General features: G+C 44.8%; 1 long non-coding RNA gene and 1 pseudogene across 1 annotated transcript; both read left to right on the forward strand.

Annotated features, from left to right (window-relative positions):
• The first annotated feature begins 224 nt into the window (after window positions 1–224).
• Window positions 225–4,417, forward strand: LOC118146376 (uncharacterized). The gene is made up of 3 exons (XR_004732134.3): window positions 225–348; window positions 640–824; window positions 3,433–4,417. It is a non-coding gene; the product is annotated as an uncharacterized LOC118146376 (long non-coding RNA).
• Window positions 4,418–17,118: 12,701 nt separating this feature from the next.
• LOC100391390 (small ribosomal subunit protein eS26 pseudogene) lies at window positions 17,119–17,658 on the forward strand (annotated as a pseudogene).
• The last annotated feature ends 4,024 nt before the right edge of the window (window positions 17,659–21,682 follow it).

Genomic DNA, 21,682 nt, shown 5'->3' on the forward strand with positions numbered 1-21,682 from the left:
TACCCAATTCTGCTTCCTTCCTCATTTACTTTCACAGGGGTTACTGCCTCCAACCCCCAAAATCTCGCTCTGTCTCAGCATCTACTGCCCAGAGCACCCAACTGACACAGAGTTCAATAACGACTTTTTTTGCCGGGTTTGTCCAACCTGTCTGAAAATGGAAGACCTAATTTCCCCTTTCTCCTTCTTATCATTCTGCATCTTTCTTTCTTTTTCTTTTTTGAAATGGAGTTTCGCTCTTGTTACCTAGGCTGGAGTAGAATGGCGCGATCTCAGCTCACTGCAACCTCTGCCTCCCAGCTTCAAGCAATTCTCCTATGTCAGCCTACCAAGTAGCTGGGATTACAGGTATGTGTCACCATGCCCGGCTAATTTTTATATTTTTAGTAGAGATGGGGTTTCTTCATGTTAGTCAGGCTGGTTTCAAACTCCTGACCTCAGGTAATCTGCCCACCTCGGCCTCCCGAAGTGCTGGGATTACAGTCCTGAGCCCCAGCACCTGGCCCCTTTGCCCATTTTTAAATTGAATTGTCTTTTTGTTGTTGAGTTATCGGAGTTCTCTCTATATATAATATGAATGCCAACTCCTTATCAGATATAAGATTTGCAAATATTTACCATCATGTGACTTTTTCAAAGGTTAAAAGCTCAGACTGTGGAACCTACTGCTTAGATCCAAATCCCAGTTCTGCCACTTACTAGCCTGGAAGAAAGAGTGAACAACTGCACAAATCCAGGATCTGCCAGCGAGGAAGAGAGGGGCAACGGCATTTAAACAGGCAGCCAGCACAGTCCGTTTGCACAATACCGGATGTCAAAGGCAGGTAGGTGGACAAGTGCAGACGGGGCTTATTGAAGCTTTCTGGTCAGGAAGCATAAACGTCAGGTAATAACAGGAAATAGCATTACACTGAGTTTTGAGTGTAAAAGACCATGCCAAGTCCTTTACATGCACGGTCTCATTTCATTTACTTTCAACAAGTATTTCATGAAAACCTAATATGAACCAACCACAGTGAGCTCCAAACAGAACAAAACAAACAAAAATCACACACTGTGTTTGTCCTCAAGGAGTTTACAGCTGGTCCAAGAATCAAACAACTGACAATGATGTCAGATATTGTCAAAGATACATCTGTGTCTTTTGGCACAGACACATGGGTCACGTTTGTGGTCCTATGGCAACTGATAGATCAGGAGGAAACTTACCTGAGAAAATCTCCCTGAACTGACATAAGAAAGGATAGGAGTAAAGAATTAGGGGAGAGCTGGGTGCGGTGGCTCACACCTGTAATCCCAACACTTTGGGAGGTCGAGGTGGGCAGATCATGAGGTCAGGAGATTGAGACCATCCTGGTTAACACAGTAAAATCCCATCTCTGCTAAAAATATAAAAATTAGCTGGGTGTTGTGGCATACACCTGGAATCCCAGCTACTCAAGAGGCTGAGGCAGGAGAATCGCTTGAATCCGGGAGGTGGAGATTTCAGTGAGCCGAGATCACGCCACTGAACTCCAGCCTGGGTGACACAGCGAGACTCTGTCTCAAAAAAAAAAAAAAAAGGAATTGGGGAGGGTGGAATGTTCCAGACATATCAGAACATGGGGTAGCCACAAGGGGATGTCAGTTTTGTGAGTACAGGAACCCCATCCATCTGGTATACCAGTAGATCTCTGTTCCCTAACACAGAATAGCTCTCCATAAACATTTGTTTGATGGCTAATGTGTCCTCAATTTCTTTTTTCTTGAGACGAAGTTTTGCCCTTGTTGCTCAGACTGGAGTGCAATGGCACAATCTCAGCTCATTGCAATATCCTTCTCCCGGGTTCAAGCAATTCTCCTGCCTCAGCCTCCCAAAGTACTGGGATTACAGACATGAGCCACTGCGCCTGGCCATGTGTCCTCATTTTATTGATGAATCTCAGAAGGGGCAAGTAACTTGACCAAGGTTACAGAGCTACTAAGTGGCAGAGCTGAGTTTGATGCCAGGCAATAAGCTCTAGAGCTTGAGCTTTTAACCCCTCCTCATCCACTTTTTCTTACCCAGATCTTCTCTGGTACCTTTAGCCTTCTAAAAAGTCACATATTGGCCAGGTGTGGTGGTGCACGCCTATAGTTCCAGCACTTTGGAAGGCCAAGGTGGGAGGATCACTTGAGCCCAGGAGTTCAAGACCAGCTTGGCCAACAAAGCAAGATCCAGTCTCTACTAAAAAAAAAAAAAAAAATTGGTAGGCCATGGTGGCATGTACACCTGTAGCCCCAGCTACCCGGGAGGCTGAGGCAGGAGGGTCACTTGAGCCCCGGAGTTTAGGCTGCAGTGAGCTATGATCACATCCCTGCACTTCAGCCTGGGCAACAGTGTAGGGCCCTGTCTCTAAAAAAGTAAATAAAAAAGAAAAGAAAAGTCACCTATTAACTTTTTAAAGAGTAAAAAGACTTTCTTTACCCTATCATCCCAGGCCTCTAGAAAAATCATTCTCTTCTTTGGTCTTTATTTCAAGAATTTACTCCAACTTGCTAGGGTGGCCTATGACACATTGTACTGTGGCTGCTTCCATATGTAACTATCTATCTCCCTCCTCCCTAGCTCCAGCCCTCCTTCCCTAGTAATAATAAACTGTGAGCTATTTGAGAGACTATATCTAAATATCCACATAGCGCAGCACTTAAGAATGCAGGATTAGAGACCAGACTGATGGGGAGGAAGCCTGTTCTGCCACTTACCAGTTATATGACCTTAGGGTCTTTACTTAATCTTTCTAATCCTCTGTTTCTTTATCTGTAAAATGGGACTAATAATAGAACCAGCACCTCACAAGGTTGTCGCAAGGATTAATGGAGATGACACATGGACAACTCTTAGGATAATGCTTGACGCAAACTAAAAACACAGTAAAACTTGGCAAATACTCTACACTGGAAAAACATAAAACCAGAATAAATACTCATCCCACCACCAAGTGGAAGAACAATTGTATGGTGGCCTTTCTTCCCCCCTAAGGCAGAGATGAGTAGGCTTCAGCCACTTGGTTTTTCTTTGTTTAAACTGCAGTATTGGCAGTATCACCTTCAGCCACAGTCTCTTGTGGAAGGAAGGGACTGGTGCGTAAGGGATGACCCAAGGGGGTACCAGAATCCCTAAATGACTTCCCCTTCCTAAGGCTGAAGGCTCCATGCTGCTTCTGCTTGGGCTCAGGCCATGCCAGTCCTCCTCCTCTTCCTTTCTTTTTTTTTTTCCCCCATCCCTCCCTCCCCACTTCCAACCCTGGGAAAAAAATGAAGAGAAGCACACCAACCAAGAAGCCTTTTCACTTCATTGTGTTTTCCAGCTAGACCTGAACAGACGGCGATCAATTCAACCCTCTCTCACCCTCCCTTCTCTCTTCTACTCTCGTGTCCTCTTTATGTTTTTTTTTTTTTTTTTTCTCTTAGACTGTGTCTTCAGGCTTAGGAAAAAGCAGCTACCTCCCAGCAGCATGAAGATGCAAGAAGCTGCAGTTGCCTGCAGCAAACACGACAGGATTGTAACAGGTCCCCATGGTCCTTGTTGCATGGAAAGGTGGATTCTCTGAGAAACTTCTCAGCTTGACCACGTCTGTCCCAACCTAAGTTTGGCTGCAAGGAGTCACACAGAAAACCTTGCTCTCCTACTTCCTCTGGCCAAGAACCTCCTGAAGTTTGCCCCATCCCCAAGCAAGGAGTTTTCATTCCAAGCTTGAACAAACCTGGCCCACTGGACTTAAAGTCAATGAGTGTGAAGGAGGAACACACCTTTTCCATTTTCAAGCAGCCTAGTGGGATTTTGTTTTTTTCCAACAGCCCTCCAAACTGGCAGGGCTTTCAAAGCTACAAATTTCCATGACCCCAGCCTTCACCGAAGAAAAATTTCCTGGTTAGGTTGGCATGTGTGGAGGTTTTACACGTGCAAGTGAGAAACGCTGAACAAATAGTTAAACCAGAGCTATGAATCAAATTAGTCTAAACAAGATTCTCCCCTATCCCCATGCTGTACTAGTTACCCTCCTTAATTCCTATCCCAAACATATATTCAAAAATAACTACTATTTGTCAGACACAAATAGTAGTAAGTACCAGGAACTGAGCCACATGTTTTATTTACTTACATTACTCATTTTATCTTCACAATTATGCAAGGTAGAAATTATGTATCGTTTCTTCTCTAAGGCACAGACAGGTGAAGCAATTTCCCTAAAGTCACTCAGTTCAAATCTCGACCCAACAAACACATAGGTGAATCTGAAAATCATCATGCAGAGCAAAAGAAGCCAGACAACAAAAGAGTACTTACTACATGGTTTCATGTATATAGTATGATAGAAAGTGCAAATTAAATAGTCGTCATAGAAAGCAGACCAGTGGTTGCCTGGGGATGAGGCACGGGGAAGAGGGATCACAAAGGAGCAAAAGAAACTTTAGGGTATGACAGAAATACTGATTATCTTGGTTGTTATAAGATTATTAATAATGAGCCAGCTATGGTGGCTCACACCTGTAACCCCAGCACTTTGGGAGGCCGAGGCGGGTAGATCACCTGAGGTCGGGAGTTCGAGATCAGCCTGATCGACATGAAGAAACTCTATCTCTACTAAAAATACAAAATTAGCTGGGCATGGTGGCTCATGCCTGTAGTCCCAGCTACTCGGGAAGCTGAGGCAGCAGAATTGCTTGTACCCAGGAGGCAGAGGTTGCAGTAAGCCAAGATTTTGCCATTGCACTCCAGCCTGGGCAACAAGAACGAAACTCTGTCTCAAAAAAGAAAAAAAAGTTATTATAATGGTTTTGCAGGTGTAGGCGTTATAAGTCAAAACTGACCAAATTATACATGTTATATATATGCAAGTTAGTGTGCCTCAAGTATATCTTGATAAGATTGAAACAAAGTACAAAAGAAGCTGGATGCGGTGGTGCACGCCTGTAATCCCAGCAACTAAGGCTGAGCCAGGAGGCTCACTTGAGTCTAGGAGTTCAAGACCAGCCTCATCAACTTGGTGAGACTCTATCTCGGAAAAAAAAGGAAAAAGCTGAATATTAACCTGATCTAATCACTACACATTATATGATCAAACGCCACTATGTTCCTCATAAATATGTATAATTATTTGTTAAATTTTTTAAAAGGCCTAGGGGTAATTTTATTGATCTGTTTTGTGCTGTGAATCTAGTTTACATATAAATCCTTGGGACATTGAATAAATGTACACATCCATATCATGTTATAAATAAAATCATCCCCCCAAAAAAGCATAAAAATATCCCATCCCTAATCATATCTACAAGTGCATTTACTCCTTTTATCTTTGATATCATAGGGCATAGCCACACTCTGGTTCAGACTTTTATTTATTTATTTTTTTTGAGAAAGTCTCACTTTGTTGCCTAGGCTGGAGTGCAGTGGCGTGATCTTGGCTCACTGCAACCTCAGCCTCTCAGGTTCAAGCAATTCTCCACCTCACCCTCCTGAGTAGCAGGGACTACAGGTGTGAACCACCACGCCCAGCTAATTTTGTATTTTTAGTAAAGACGCTGTTTCGCCATGTTGGTCAGGCTGGTCTCGAACTCCTGGCCTCGAGTAATCTTCCTGCCTCAGCCTCCCAAAGTACTAGGATTATAGACATGAGCCATCATGCCTAGCTAGGTTCAGACTTTTACGCCGTTTTTCCTGGGTTCTCTTGGGGTGAGAGGATCTAGCTGTTATTGGTTTTTCTCACTGGAAATTCCAATTAGTGAGGCCTATGATTCTAGAAATTCTTCTGCACCACTCACAGTTAGGTCTGCTATAATGTCAATGTGATGCAAATAATTATTTAAAGAAGCAGCTCTCAAATTTTTTGGTGTAAGGGTCCTTTCACACTCATGAAAAGTACTGAGGACACCACAGAGCTTTGTTTATTGTGGGTAAAATATCAGCGTTTTTTTTTTTGTTTGTTTGCTTGTTTGTTCTTTTTTGAGACGGAGTTTTTTGCTCTTGTGACCCAGGCTAGAGTGCAATAGCAAAATCTCGGCTCACCGCAACCTCCACCTCCCGGGTTCAAGCGATTCTCCTGCCTCAGCTTCCCAAGTAGCTGGGATTACAGGTGCCCACCACCACACTCAGCTAATTTTGTATTTTTAATAGAGACAGGGTTTCTCCATGTTGGTCAGGCTGGTCTCGAACTCCCGACCTCAGGCAATCTGCCTGCCTCAGCCTCCCAAAGTGCTGGGATTACAGGCATGAGCCACCTCGCCCAGCCTCTATCAGTGTTTACTCAAATTAAAGCTGAGAACTTTTGAAGACAGTTAATTCATTTTTAAAAAGAATAAACCAATTATATATGACATAACATTTTAATTAAACATAATTATATTTCCCCAAAAATTAGTAAGAAGGGTTGTATTGTTTTGCATTTTTGCAAATTTGATTTCTGATTTCGTAGAAGATATGATTCTCATATTTGTTTCTTCACAATGTTGCAATGTCACATATTGTGGCATCTGGGAAATGCCACTGTCTACTTGTGAAAGAATGAGAATGAAAATGGTAAATAACATCTTAGTATTAATTTGAAATAGTTTTAACCTTGAGGACCACTGAAAAGATCTTGGGGACTCATGGGGTCCCCAAATCCCACTTTAAGAACTGCTAGGGGCCAGGTGTGGTGGTTTACGGCTGTGGCTCAGTCCCAGCACTTTGGAAGGCTGAGGTGGGCAGATTGCTTGAGCTCAGGAGTTCAAGATCAGCCTGGGCAAATCTCCATGGCAAAACTCCATTTCTACAAAAAGTATAAAAATTAGCTGGGTGTGGTTGTGTATGCCTGTGATCCCAGCTACTTGGGAGGCTGAGGTGGGAGGATTGCTTGAGCCCAGGAAGTTGAGGCTGCAGTAAGCCATGATCATGCCACTGCACTCTAGCCTGGGTGACAGAGCAAGATCCTGTCTCAAAAAAAAAAAACAAAAAACAAAAAACCAGCCTGCTGATCTAAAGTGTTCAAGACATAAAGTGAACACTTTATTTATTCCAGTTCCTATGCTACCACCCCCACTGTTTTACCTATCCTACCTTGTGAAATCTTGAGAAGCAAAGGAAGAAACTGGGGCACCGTGAAGCATCAGATGGAAGGCCGTACTAATAACTCTCCTTCAAAGTCCTTTCCACCCCTGTGAATCTGTGGCATGGGGTATTTTTCTTTTAAACAAAATCAAGAGAGCCAAAGGCTCAGCAGGACCTAGATGCACAGGATGGGGGACTAAAGCACAACAATGGAAACATCACAGAGTTTCCTTGTGACCCTCTTGCAGAAAGAGGAACAGCTGCCTCCTCTCAGGGCTTTGCTCTGGTTTACCCCATAGTGGGTGTCAAAGCAAGAACCTGGGGTCCTGAGGGAAGTTCAGACAAATCTGAGCTCTTACCTGTTCCCTAAACAAGTGGTTGCTGGGCTAGAGCCAGCATTGGGCCAAACCCTCAATCCAAATTGAAAACTTTGGCCCCTGACATGGGGTAGAAGGCAGGGCATGCATTTAGAAGTCAATAAATTCCATTGTGAATTTTGTTTCTCCTTTTTACAGAGTATGCAACCCTGGGTAAATTACTGGAATTTTCTCTCTCTTTTTTTTCTTTTGAGACAGAGTCTAACTCTGTCTACCAGGCTGGAGTACGATGGCAAGATCCTGGCTCATTGCAACTTCCGCCTCCCGGAAGCGATTCAAGCGATTCTCCTGCCTCAGTCTCCCAAGTAGCTGGGTTTACAGGCACCTGCCACCACCCCAGCTAATTTTTGTATTTTTAGTAGAGACTGGGTTCCACCAGGTTGGCCAGGCTGGTCTCAAACTCCTGACCTCAGGTGATTCACCTGCCTCGGCCTCCCAAAGTGCTAGGATTACAGGCATGAGCCACCATGCCTGGCCTCATTACTGGATTTTTCTAAACCTCAGCTTCTTCATCTGTAAAAGGGAAATCATAATATCCTTATTTTTTCTCTTTATTTTTTAAAAAGAGACGGCTCTGGACATGGTGGCTTATGCCTGTAATCACAGCTCCTTGGGAGGCTGAGGAGGGAAGCTCACTTGAGACCAGGAGTTTGAGACCAGCCTGGGCAACATCATGAAACCCTCCCTCTACAAAAAATTTTTAAAAAACATTTTTTTAATGCCAGGTACAGTGGCTCATACCTGTAATCCCAGCACTTTGGGAGGCTCAGGTGGGAGGATTGCTTGAGGCCAGGAGTTTAAAACTAGCCTGGGCAACACAGCAAGATCTCATCTCTACAAAAAAAAAAAAAAAAAAAAAAAAAACAAGAAAAAAATTAGCCAGGTGTGCTATACACACCTGTGGTCCCAGCTACTTGGGAAGCCAAGGTAGGAGGATTGCTTGAGCCCAGGAGTTCCAGGCTGCATTGAGCTATGGTCACAACTGCACTCCAGCCTGAGCAACAGAGCACAGAGCAAGACCCCATCTCTAAAAAGAGAGAGAGAGAAATGGGGTCTTGCTATGTTTCCCAGGCAAGTCATAGTGCGCTACAGCCTCCAACTCCTGGGCTCAAGGGATCCTCCCATCTTCTCCTCCTGAGTAGCTGGGATTACAGGTGTGCACCACGGTGCCCAGCTCATAATATCCTTCCAAAAGGATTACTGCACAGATTCAATTCAATAAAACATGTAAAAATCCCAGTAGAGTAATTAGCATATAACAGAGGCTCACTTTTAATGCCTGTTACAGTTTTACAGAAAATCAAAGACAAAGTGGAAATGTACCACAGCATTAGACAGACCTGGGTTTGAATCCTAACAACGCTAGCTTTGGGCAAATCACTTCGCCCACCTTGTAGAGTTATTGTGAGAGGTCATGGAAATAATGCTGTAAATCTCATGGTATCTAGCCCATGTCCTACAGATGGCCACTGCTACAACTGAGCACTTGCATCTGGGGCTACTGGGAATCCCCTCATCGCCAGGGACAGCCCCTTTGGGGACTAGTACGTCATCCCTGGAGACAGGTTAAGATGGCTGGCTCTCAGGCTTTAGAGAGAGGCCTTTTCCAAAGGAGTGAATCCAGTCCTCACTTGGGATTTCCCATTTCCAAATATTCACCAGTTCCCCTGTCTCCAAATATTACACAGAGGCCATCAATGATGGGGCATTAATGTCCAGAGGAACTGTTCCCAAGGCAGAGGGAGAATGGACACTGTGTGTAAACTCTGCACTCCACACAGGGGAGAGGCTGCACAGGGGCTCTGGAGTCACACTCAAATTCAAATCCTGGCTCTCCCATTTCTGTACTAACTGCAAGACATAGGGCAAATTACTTGGCCTTTGGAAGCCCACTTTCTCATCTGTAGTTGGGAACAATGACAGTACTAGTGATAAATGTGAAGAGCTCTTAGCACGGTACCCAGCACACAGAAAATATTGATATATTTTACCTATTTTTATCACTACTTCTATTATTTTTGCAGGCAGAGACCAGTGTTTTCACAATAATTCATATATAGCTTACATTCCTACTTAGACATACTCAGGAAGGGGCAGCATGGCCGTGGGAGAAATTGCTTATTTTAACTTTAAGGAGAAATTTAAAAACTAAACCTGAAGCTGAGTGCAGTCGCTCATGCCTGTAAACCCAGCACTTTGAGAGGCCGAGGTGAGTGGATCACCTGAGATCAGAAGTTGGAGACCAGCCTGGCCAACAAGGTAAAACGAATCTCTACTAAAACTACAAAAATTAGCTGGGTGTGGTAGCAGGCACCTGTAATCCCAGCTACTCGGGAGGCTGAGGCAGGAGAATCACTTGAACCCAGAAGGTGGAGGCTGCAGTGAGCTGAGATCGCGCCACTGCACTCCAGCCTGGGTGACAGAGTAAGACGCCATCTGGAAAAACAACAACAGCAACGAAAACACCAAAAAACTCAAACTGAGCTCAGGACCCAGGAGAAACCACATGTCCTGGGGCGCAAACCACTGGATCATGTGACTCGTGCGCTTGTGCAGGAGGGAACAGCAGGACTTAAAAAAAAAAATCTCTGAGAGGACAGCCAATCAGAAGGTGCTCAGGGTAGTCTGGTCTGTCGGTTGCTGGGGCAACGTCAGTCACTGAGGAACCACGTGACTTAAAGGACTTCGACTCCAGGTACCACCAGTACCTGCCCAGCAAGGCTCTTGGTTGAGGATGGCCCCCGAAAATCTCATTGGGAAAGTGGGAGGAGAAGGGGAGAGGGGAAGAGCTGTGGAAAGGGTGGGAGGTTGTAAAGTGGACCCTGAGACTGAGAGAATGAACGCGTGTGGGGCTGGGGAGGACCCAGATGAGGACAGGACCTGAAGAAAAGACCCCAGAGATGACTGACGGTTCTGGGACCTGTGGAAAAGGCTCTCCTTGAAAAGTGTGGCCTTGAAAAGGATGAGGAATGGTTAGTGAGTGCTCGTTGTATGCCACTTTATGTGCATTTAATCCTAAGGGAGGTTGAGTCATTTGCTCATCGTTCCACAGCTGTTAAATGATGGAGCCAAATTCAACCTCGGATCTGACTCCTAGATCCTTAGCTGTCTCCAGGGAGGTGCCCCGAAGGCTCCCCAGCTCCACATGAGCTCTTGGAAGGCTCTGAGGGAAAATACCAGAACAGAAGGAAGGGTGATGGCAGCGGAGAGATAAGGAGGGAGCAATCAGGATAGGGAAGAGAAAAGAAGAGGTTGCAAAGAAGGGAGATAGGACGAGACTGAAAAAGGATGGAGAGTGAGGAGGACAAAGAAGGCTTGAGCGGGAGCCATAGGAAAAGAGGAATCCGTTGAAAAGACAGGATGGAGCCCTGGTGGGATATGAGGGTGAGCCTGGAGAAGACAGAGAAGGAAACGGTGTGGGGTCTCGGAGGAATCAGAATCAGCTGGACCGTGATCCTAGGCGCTGAAGAGCAAGGGTTGGAGTGTAGTTGGTGTTTGTGATTTGTTATTTTCTTGCTGTGAAAGCGTGGACCATGGGGATTATTATCCATGGAGCTATCTTCCATTATCCATGGAAGCATGGCAAAAATGTCTTCCCGAGGGAAGTTGGAACTGAGGTCTGACTCCTTATGGCTTGAACCGTCTTGGTCTCAGTTTACAGATGAGGCTGGATTGCCATATTATGTCATTGGTGCATTGAATGGGCTCACCTGGCACGTCTTTGCAGAGTCATCAACAGTTTGATCTAAAGTTCTCTTCTCTTTGAACCACATTGTGGTTTGTAGGGTTTTGGGTTAAAAAAAAAAAAAAAAAGCTTTTTCAATTTGCCATTTAGAGTGGAGCTGCCACCAAAATGCAGATTTTTGTGAAAACTCTTACAGGGAAGACCATTACCCTCAAGGTTGAACCCTCAGATATGATAGAAAATGTAAAGGCCAAAATCCAGTATAAGGAAGGAATTCCTCCTGATCGGCAAAGACTGATCTTTGCTGGCAAGCAACTGGAAGATGGACGTACTTCGTCTGACTACAACATTCAAATGGAGTCTACTCTTCAGCTTGTGTTGAGACTGCATGGTGGTGCTAAGAAAAGGAAGAAGAAGTCTTACACCACTACCAAGAAGAATAAGCACAAGAGAAAGAAGGTTAAGCTGGCTGTCCTGAAATATTATAAGGTGGATGAGAGAGGCGAAATTAGTCGCCTTCATCAAGAGTGCCCTTCTGAGGCTGGGCGCGGTGGCTCACGCCTGTAATCCCAGCACTTTGGGAGGCCGAGGTGGATGGATCACGAGGTCAAGAGATCGAGACCATCCTGGTCAACATGATGAAACCCCGTCTCTACTAAAAATACAAAAAATTAGCTGGGCATGGTGGCGCGTGCCAGTAATCCCAGCTATTCAGGAGGCTGAGGCAGGAGAATTGCCTGAACCCAGGAGGCAGAGGTTGCCGTGAGCCGAGATCGCGCCATTGCACTCCAGCCTGGGTAACAAGCGCGAAACTCCGTCTCAAAAAAAAAAAGACTGCCCTTCTGATGAACGTCCGGCTGGAGTGTTTATGGCAAGCTTCCTCAACAGACGTTACTGCGGCAAATGTTGTCTGACTTATGGCTTCAACAAACCAGAACACAAGTAACTGTATGAGTTAATAAAAGACATGAACTAAAAAAAAAAAAAAAAAATTACCAGGTGTGGTGGCTCATGCCTATAATCCCAGCACTTTGGGAGCCCAAGGTGGGCAGGTGGATCACCTGAACTCAGGAGTTCGAGACCAGCCTGACCAACATGGAGAAACCCGATCTCTACTACAAATACAAAGTTAGCCAGGCGTGGTGGTGCATGCCTGTAATCACAACTACTCGGGAGGCTGAGGCAGGAGGATTGCTTGAAACCAGGAGGCAGAGGTTGCAGTGAGCCGAGATCACACCATTACACTCCAGCCTGGGCAACAAGAGCAAAACTCCATCTCACACACACAAAAAAAAAAAAAAAAAAAAAAAAAGTATGTTATTACTAATGGTTTCATACTTTTTATCTTTTTTTCCTCTAAAAATCAGAACAGATCCTGTGTTTGATCTTAGACATTGTAGACTAGGAAGGGGAGCCTTTTTTTTTTTTCCTTCTTAGGTTTCTGCTGGGACCCTAAAGTTCAGTCTCTTGAAAGAATGTTATTGGAGGACGTGAACATATCAGAAAGGAAGTAGCAATGGAATAGTATTCGGCGGTGAAAAGGAATGAAGAACGGATGCATGCTACAACATGGAGAAACCTTGAAAAGTTATGCTAAGAGAAAGAAGCCAGTCACAAAAGATTATATATTGTATGATTCCATTCATATTAACTGTTTAGAATAAGAAAATTCAGAGAGACAGAAAATAGATTAGCCATTGCCTAGGGCTGAGGGACATTGAGGGGAATGAGGGTGACTGCTAAAAAGGTACAGGGTTTCTTTGGGGGATGATGAAAATATTTCTAAAATTCTTGTGGTGATGGCTGCACAGCTGGGGATATACAAAAAGCCCACTTTAAATGGGTGAACTGTATGAAACTATGATTATTATTGGAGGCAGGGTTGCCCAGGCTCTGTTGCCCAGGCTAGAATGCAGTGGCATGATCTCAGCTCACTGTAACCTCTGCTTCTCAGGCTCAAGCGATCCTCCCACCTCAGCCTTCCAGATAGCTGGGACTATGGTGTGCACCATCATGCCCAGCTACTTTTTGTTTTTGTAGAGACAGGGTTTCACTGTGTTGCCCAGATAGGTCTCAAACTCCTGGACTCAAATGATCCACCCGCCTCAGTCTCCCAAGGTGCTGGGATAACAGGTGGGAGCCAGTGCACCCAGCCTCATATGTGAATTATATCTAAATAAAGCAGTTACCAAAAGAAAAGGAAAGAAAGAAAGAAAGAAGAAAGAAAGAAAGAACACAAAGAAAGGAGGGATCAAAGGAGTAGAGGTGGTAAGTGTCATCTCTAATTTAGGGAGCATAGAGTAGGTCAGTCTGGCTGGCATTTAAAGAAGCAGTTAAGAATGAAGCTGCCTGTAATCCTAGCACTTTGGGAGGCTGGGGCGGGTGGATCACGAGGTCAAGAGATCGAGACCATCCTGGTCAAAATGGTGAAACCCTGTCTCTACTAAAGATACAAAAAATTAGCTGGGCATGGTGGCGCGTGCCTGTAATCCCAGCTACTCAGGAAGCTGAGGCAGGAGAATTGCCTGAACCCAGGAGGCGGAGGTTGCGGTGAGCTGAGATCGTGCCATTGCACTCCAGCCTGGGTAACAAGAGCAAAACTCCATCTCAAAAAAAAGAATGAAGCTGAAACCAAACAACAAAGGGCCAAAGAATTTCACATCGAAGACTTCGGACTTCATCTTACAGCTCTGAGCTGTCAAAGATAGTAGCCACTAGCCATATGTGACTACTGAGCTCTTAAAATATGGCTAGCCCACACTGAGGTGTGCTGAGGGCATGAAATACACACCAGATTTTGGAGACATAGTGAAAAAAGTATGTAAAATATCTCAAAGCCTTTGCGGTGATTACATTTTGAAATAACATTTGGGATTTATTGGGTCAAATAACATACATTGTTAGTCTTACTTTTTAAAATCATGTTTATTTGCAGGGCGGAGTAGCACATCCATGTAGTCCCAGCTACTCAGGAGGCTGAGGTAGGAGGATCACTTGAGCCAAGGAGTTTGAGGTCAGCCAGAGCAACATAGCAAGACCCATCTCAAAATGAAAGTCTATAAAATCAACTGGGTGCAGTAGCTCATGCCTGTAATCCTTTGGGAGGCCAAGGCAGGAGGATTGCTGACTTCTAGATCAGCCTGGGCAACATAGTGAAACTCCATCTCAAGAAAGAAAGAAGGAAAGAAAGAAATAGAGAAAGAAAGAGAAATGGGGAAAAAAGGAAAGAGAAAGAAAGGGAGAAAGAGAAAAGAGAGAAAGAAAAAGAAGGAAGAAAGGGAGAAAGAGAAAGCAAGAAAGGGAGAAAGAAAGAAAAAGAAGGAAGGAAGGAAGAGAAAATGTAAAATTACATATGTGGTTCACATTACCTTTCTATTACAATGTGCCATTATAGACAGTGGGAAGGCATTAAGGATTCTTGAATTAGAACAGGGGTCGGCAAATGTTTTCTGCAAAGGGCCAGATGGGAAATATTTAGAGCTTGAGGGCCATATAGCCTTGTTGCAACTGTTAACTCTGCTGCTGCACAAAAGCAGCTATAGACAATAATGTAAACAATTAGCATAGCTTTGTTCCAATGCAACTTTATGGACACTGAAATATGAATCTCATATACTTTTCACATCATGAAATATTGTTCTTATTTTGATTTTTTCCCAATCATTTAAAAATGTAAAAGCCATTCTTAATTTGTAGACTATCTGAAGACAGGTGGTGAATAGGATTTGGCCTCCAGGCCATAGTTTACTAACCCGCAAGTTAGAGAGTTAAGCTGAAGCCTCTGAAAATCTCTTTCAAGCACCAATACCATTGGTGCTCTCCCCCCACACAACCTCACAGTGCTTGGAAAATTCCTCCTTGCAAACAGCATGGATTCACGTAACATTTGATCTGGAAGGGACAGTAGGGATCAGGTACTCCTAACTTATCATATTACATTTGAGGAAACTGAGTCTCAGAGAGGTAAACTCATATAAACAAGGTCACATTGCAGTGAAGAGGTTCCAGGTAACGGGAGTAATTGTGAGACTACCTGGCAGCTGGCAAAAAAGGAAGGGTCTGAGGTTAGACTGAGTACCCAGGCTCCATTCTAGCTCATCCTTCCACTCATTCATTCATTCTTTTGTTTACCACTTTTTCCTTTTTTATTTTTTGTCCTTTGAGACAGGAGTCTTACTCTGTTGCCCAGGCTGGAGGGGAGTGGTGCGATCTCAGCACACTGCAAACTGCGCTTCCTAGACTCAAGCGATCCTCCTGCCTCAGCCTCCTGAGTAGCTGGGACCACAGGCGCGCAACGACCATGCTTGGCTAATTTTTGCATTTTTTTTTGTAGTGACAGGGTTTCACCATGTTGCCCAGGCTGGTCTAGAACTCCTGGGCTCAAGTGATCCACCCACTTCAGCCTCCCAAAGGGGTGGGATTATAGGCAGGAGCCACCATGGCCATTTTATTTCTTTTCCTTTCTTTTAACTTTATTTTTAGAGACAGGGTCTTGTTCTGTCGCCCAGGCTAGAGTGTAGTGGGGGGATCGTGACTCACTGCAGCCTTGATCTCCTGGGCTCAAGCCATCCTCCCACCTCAGACTGCTGAGTAGCTGGGGCTATAGGCATGTACCACCACACCCAGCTGACTTTTTATTTTTATTTTGTAGAGATGAGGCCTTGCTTTGTTGGCCAGACTGGTCTTGAACTCCTGAGCTCAAGCTATCTACCCAGCTCAGCCTCCCAAAGTGCTGGGATTACAGGCATGAGCCACCATGCCAGCCCATTACTTGTTTTTTGAGACTGTCTTGGTGCCAGGCCCTATGGGAAGCTCTGGAAAACCAGACATTAATTTGATTTGGTCACTGATGTTGAGGAACTCATAGGATAGAAAAATATATTTTAGCCGGGCGCGGCGGCTCACGCCTATAATCCCAGCACTTTGGGAGGCCGAGGCGGGTGGATCACGAGGTCAATAGATCGAGGCCATCCGGGTCAACATGGTGAAACCCCGTCTCTACTAAAAATACAAAAAAAAAAAAAAAATTATCTGGGCACGGTGGTGCATGCCTATAATCCCAGCTACTCAGGAGGCTGAGGCAGGAGAATTGCCTGAACCCAGGAGGCGGAGGTTGCGGTGAGCCGAGATCCCGCCATTGCACTCCAGCCTGGGTAACAAGAGCGAAACTCCATCTCAAAAAAAAAGAAAAGAAAAATATATTTTAAAACAGATACCTTGGGGGAGGAGGGAGGGCACAGATATGCTGGAAGAGTAAGGTAAAAAAATCTATGAGGAGGTGTCGCCCAAGCTCTGATAAGAACAGGTAAGAATGAACCAAGTGAAGGAGGTGAGAAGAGTGTTCTTTGCAGAAGAAATAGCATGTGCAAAGGCCTGGAGCTGTGAGGGCCCCAAATGCTCAGGGAACTCTAAGTAGATCATGGTGTGGTGGACTAAGTAGGAGCCAAAAATGGGAGAGATGAGCCTGGAACGTCAGCAGGACCCACACCATGAAGATCTTCTGGGTGAAGCTAAGAAACGTCATCCTGATCACACGAAGTGGTGAGGAAACACAGAGGCTTTAAACAGGGAAGTAACAGTCAGATTGAGTTTTAGAAAAAAATCACTTTGGCAGCTTGCCAGGCAGAGAGGAGAGAAAAAAGATTCCATGGGGAAAGAACAGCCTGCGCAAAAGCATGGAAGAACGCAAGGACCAGTGACAACCAGTGATCTGGTGTGACTCATGCATGCAATGCACGGCAAGGAGCAAAAAGACAGAAGCCTGGGAGGGAAATGTGCACAGATGGTTGAGGGGCTGAAATTCCAGGCTGAGGAGCTTGAATTTAATTCTTCAGATACTAGACAGAGGCAAGAACCTCATGGGACTAAGTGTGAAGGTAGAACACAGACCAAAGATCAAGTTTTCCTAGCTCAGCCATTTATTAGTTAAGCCTTCATTTCCACAGAGGTACAATGGAGGTAACAGCCATGAGGATTAAGCAAAATAATACATGAAAAGCGCTTATCATTTTCTTTCTCCACTGTGAGCTTCCAAGATGACAAAGAAAAGAAGGAACAACAGTTGTGCCAAAAAGGGCCGCGGCCATGTTCAGCCTATTCGCTGCACGAACTGTGCCCAATGTGTGCCCAAGGACAAGGCCATTAAGAAAATTGTCATTCGAAACACAGTGGAGGCCGCAGCAGTCAAGGATATTTCTGAAGCGAGCATCTTTGATGCCTATGTACTTCCCAAGCTCTATGTGAATCTACATTACTGTGTGAGTTGTGCACTTCACAGCAAAGTCGTCAGGAGTCGATCTCGTGAAGCCGGCAAGTACCGAACACCCATCCCGATTTAGACCTGCGGGTGCTGCCCCACGACCCCCACCAAAACCCATGTAAGGAGCTGAGTAAAAGACTGAAGACAACTATTCTCTGGAGAAAAATAAAATGAAATTGTACTTGATATTGCCTATTAAGTGTTTCTGTGCCAGATAGGGTGGGGATTTTGTGTGTGTTAGACCAAGTGTGAAATAACAAGTCGTATTTTCATGGGGAAGAAAGCTTATTTATGTAATCAATTTTTTTGTTGTGGGGGTGGGGGTGGGAGATGGAGTCTTGCTCTGTTGCCCAGGCTGGAGTGCAGTGGCGCTATCTCAGCTCACTGCAACCTCTGCCTCCTGGGTTCAAGCTATTCTCCTGCCTCGGCTTTCCAAGCAGCTAGGATTAGAGACGTGTGCCACCACGCCCAGCTAATTTTTTGTATTTTTAGTAGAGATGGGGTTTTACTATATTGGCCAGACTGGTCTGGAACTCCTGACCTCAGATAATTCACCCCTTAGGCCTTCCAAAGTGCTGGGATTACAGGCATGAGACACCATGCCTGGCTATTCATTTAAATTAAACCTTGTTTGCAGTCATGTCCTTGGCCTCACAACTTGCATAGCTGTGTGAAGTAAGAAGTTTAGGCATCTGTTAAAAAAAGAAAAGAAAAGTGCTTATCACTTTTTAAAAGCCCAGCGTACAGAAAGCACTCAAATGTTATCTCTGAAACCTACACAGGACACATCGCATCACATCCAAGGGCTCCCAATTCCTACTAGAAGATCACAGGACATTCTGCTGGAGGGAAGACTCTCTGGTGGGATGCCACTCACCTTTTATTTTTAAACTCTAGCTAACTTTCCTTTTTTTTTTTTGAGATGGAGTTTCACTCTGTCGCCCAGGCTGGAGTTCAATGGTGTGATCTTGGCTCACCACAACCTCCATCTCCTGGGTTCAAGCGATTCTCCTGCCTCATCCTCTTGAGTAGCTAGGATTACAGGCATTTGCCACCACTCCAGGTTAATTTTGTATTTTTAGTAGAGACTGGGTTTTTCCATGTTGGTCATGCTGGACTCTAAACACCTGACCTCAAGTGATCCAACTGCCTCAGCCTCCCAAAGTGCTGGGATTATAGGCATGAGCCACTGAGCCTGGCCTAAGTTTCCATTTTTTTGTGTAGAAAATAATGTGTGAGACCACAACCACCCTCATTTGGGAGCAGTTCTCTTTAAGAAACTCAGAGGAGCCCTCCACAGTGGGTGCCTATAATCCCAGCACTTTGGGAGGCTGAGGTGGGAGGATTGCTTCAGCTGGGGAGGTCAAGGCTGCAGTGAGCTGTGATCACACTACTGTACTATAGCCTGGGCCACAGAGCAAGACCCTGTCTCAAAGCAGAGGAGCTCAGAGGAACTCATACACCACACCACTGGCGTTATAAGTGGCATTCTGTAAAGGAGAGCACAGAAAGTCAGCAACTCATTTTGAGGGCAGTGGACATTCTCTCCAGGACCTGGGGCCAAACTTTGGGCTCCCATAGTCCTTTCAACCCTGAGTGTCTGTTCATTGAAATGAATCATGTGTATCATAAAATGTTCTGTATGTGCAGAATAGTTTCTATATCATATGTGAGCAGGAAAAAGGATTTCATGTTTGTATTTATAAATATCATTATGTGTCATTTAACAAGGGGAATATGTACTGAGCAATGAGTCATCAGTGATTTCCTTGTTGTGTGAACACAGAGTTTGCTTCCACAAACCTAGATGGTGTGATCACAGCTCTCTGCAGCCTCGACCTCCTCAGCTCAAGCGATCCTCCCACCTCAGCCTCCCAAAGTGCTGGGATTATAGGCACCCACTGTGGAGGGCTCCTCTGAGTTTCTTAAAGAGAACTGCCCCCAAATGAGGGTCGTTGTGGTCTTACACATTATTTTCTACACAAAAAATGGAAACTTAGGTCAGGCGCGGTGGCTCATGCCTATATACTCCCAGCACTTTGGGAGCCTCCTACACACCTAGTCGTAGGGTAGAGCTTTTTGCTCCTAGGCTACAAACCTATACAGCATGTGACTGTACTGAATACTGTAGGCAGCTGTAACACAATGACAAGTATGTGTGTATCTAAACATATGGAAATAGAAAGGGTATACAGTAAAAAATACAGTATTATAGTCTTATGGGACCACTATCCTATATATAGCTATCATTGACTGAACATCATATGCGGTGGATAACTTTACATAGAGTTGTTCTTAGAATCTGGTTACTGGGTCTTCTCCAGGGTAGGAAATGCTGTGTGTAGAGACAGGTTATGGGGAGATTGCGGAGGAACTATTCTCTTGTATCCTTTGAAGTACCATGTAAACATATTATTTATTGAAACGAATTTTAAAATATGAAAGCATGGCTGGCTGTGGGGGCTCACGCCTATAATCCCAGCACTTTAGGAGGCTGAGGCAGGTGGATCACTTGAGTTCAGAAGTTCGAGACCAGCCTGGCCAACATGGTGAAACCCCATCTCTACTAAAAATGCAACAATTAGTTGGACATAATGGCAGGTGCCTGTAATCCCAGCTACTTATGAGGCCAAGGCAGGAAAATCACTTGAACCCAGGAGGTGGAGGTTGCAGTGAGCTGAGATCACACCACTGCACTCCAGCCTGAGCAGCAAAAAGGAAACTCTACCTCAAAAAAAAAAATATATATATATATATAATATGTACATAACATATAGAATATGTATATAATATATATGTTTATAATATATAATACATGTTTAAATGTTTATATATGATATATAATATATATGAGAAAGCATTTTTGCTTTCCTTTTTTTGAGATGGAGTCTTGCTCTGTCACCCAGGCTGGAGTGCAGTGGTGCCATCTCAGCTCACTGCAACCTTGAACTCCCAGGTTCAAGCGAGTCTCCTGCCTTAGCCTCCTGAGAAGCTGGGATTACAGTCACATGCCATCACACCTGGCTAATTTTTGTATTTTTAGTAGAGACAGGGTTTCACCATGTTGGTCAGGCTGGTCTCGAACTCCTGACCTTGTGATCCGCCTGCCTTGGCCTCCCAAAGTGCTGGAATTACAGGCATGAGTGACCACATCCGGCCGACATTTTTGCTTTCCTATAACAGAGGTTTACCACATCCACTGTTGGTTTACTCTTCAGTTTTGCCTTCCAGCACCTTGTTCTTTAGTCCAAAGCCAGAGCACTGAAGGAGAGGGTGACAGTCTTGTATTCCATCCCCCACTGCAGGACTTAGAGCCTTTCTGTGACCCAGGACTCCCAGCTGGAGAACGGGAGAGCAGCACTTGCCACATTCCCCACAGGGGTAGCATTGAGAACTGGCTACCTCCTAGTAAATGATTTCAGGATCTGTGAGTAAAAGGGAGTATATTCACACAAAATACTCCTGTTTTTTAACCCCACAGAGTTCTAAGGAAATCTAATATAAAGGCTTCAGATCCACTTACAGTTGCTGCACTAGAGGGGAATGTTAATTAGTGACATTGGCAATTGTCATTTTCTTTGTAAACCTACTTGATGTCTGGAAGCTGCAGGAATCTTGCTATATGAGCCTTCTGTCTTGGAACAACAAAGTCTCAGTCTGACCTTCCTGAAACAGAAAAGAAACCTGCTCACCTCAATTACAGGCCTTAGCTGAGAATCGGGGTGTGGTGTCCACACAGTCTCTCTAGATTGCCTGGCTGGGTCCAGTGACTGTGTCTTGTCTTTTAGCGAGGCTCCCTGCCTCCTCCCTCCGGTGCCCTCTTCCAGGGTGGGATGCACAGAAGGCATTTAATAAATGATGGCTGAGCCTGTGGCTGGCTGGCTGCCTGCCTGCCTTCAGGAGTGCCCTCACTTTATAGATGGGGAAACAGAGGCACACAGAAGTACAGTACTTTGCTTGAGTTCCTTGTTGGAATCCCTGGTTCAGGCAGGACTCTCAGTTCAACCCCTAATGTTCATCTTTTCTACTCTCTGAACAGAGAGTGCTTGAGAAATTCCAGCATTTCCATCTTCAAAGTCAAGAAATAGGAGAAGCAATTGGAAAACAAGACCTGAACCTAGACAATCTGGGTAGATGACTGAGCCACCATCCTTGCCCAGGCCTCGGCATTCCCATCAATAAAATAATGGTTTGGATAGGATGATCTCTCATGTCCTTTGCGTTTCCTAGGGGCTGTGTATACAGCCCAGTGTTTACAAGCCAATCAAGGCCATTTCTTCTTCCAAGTTGTATTTCTTTACCTCCTTGAGTTT

Source organism: Callithrix jacchus, chromosome 12 (assembly GCF_049354715.1).
Source record: "Callithrix jacchus isolate 240 chromosome 12, calJac240_pri, whole genome shotgun sequence".
NCBI lineage: Eukaryota > Metazoa > Chordata > Mammalia > Primates > Cebidae > Callithrix > Callithrix jacchus.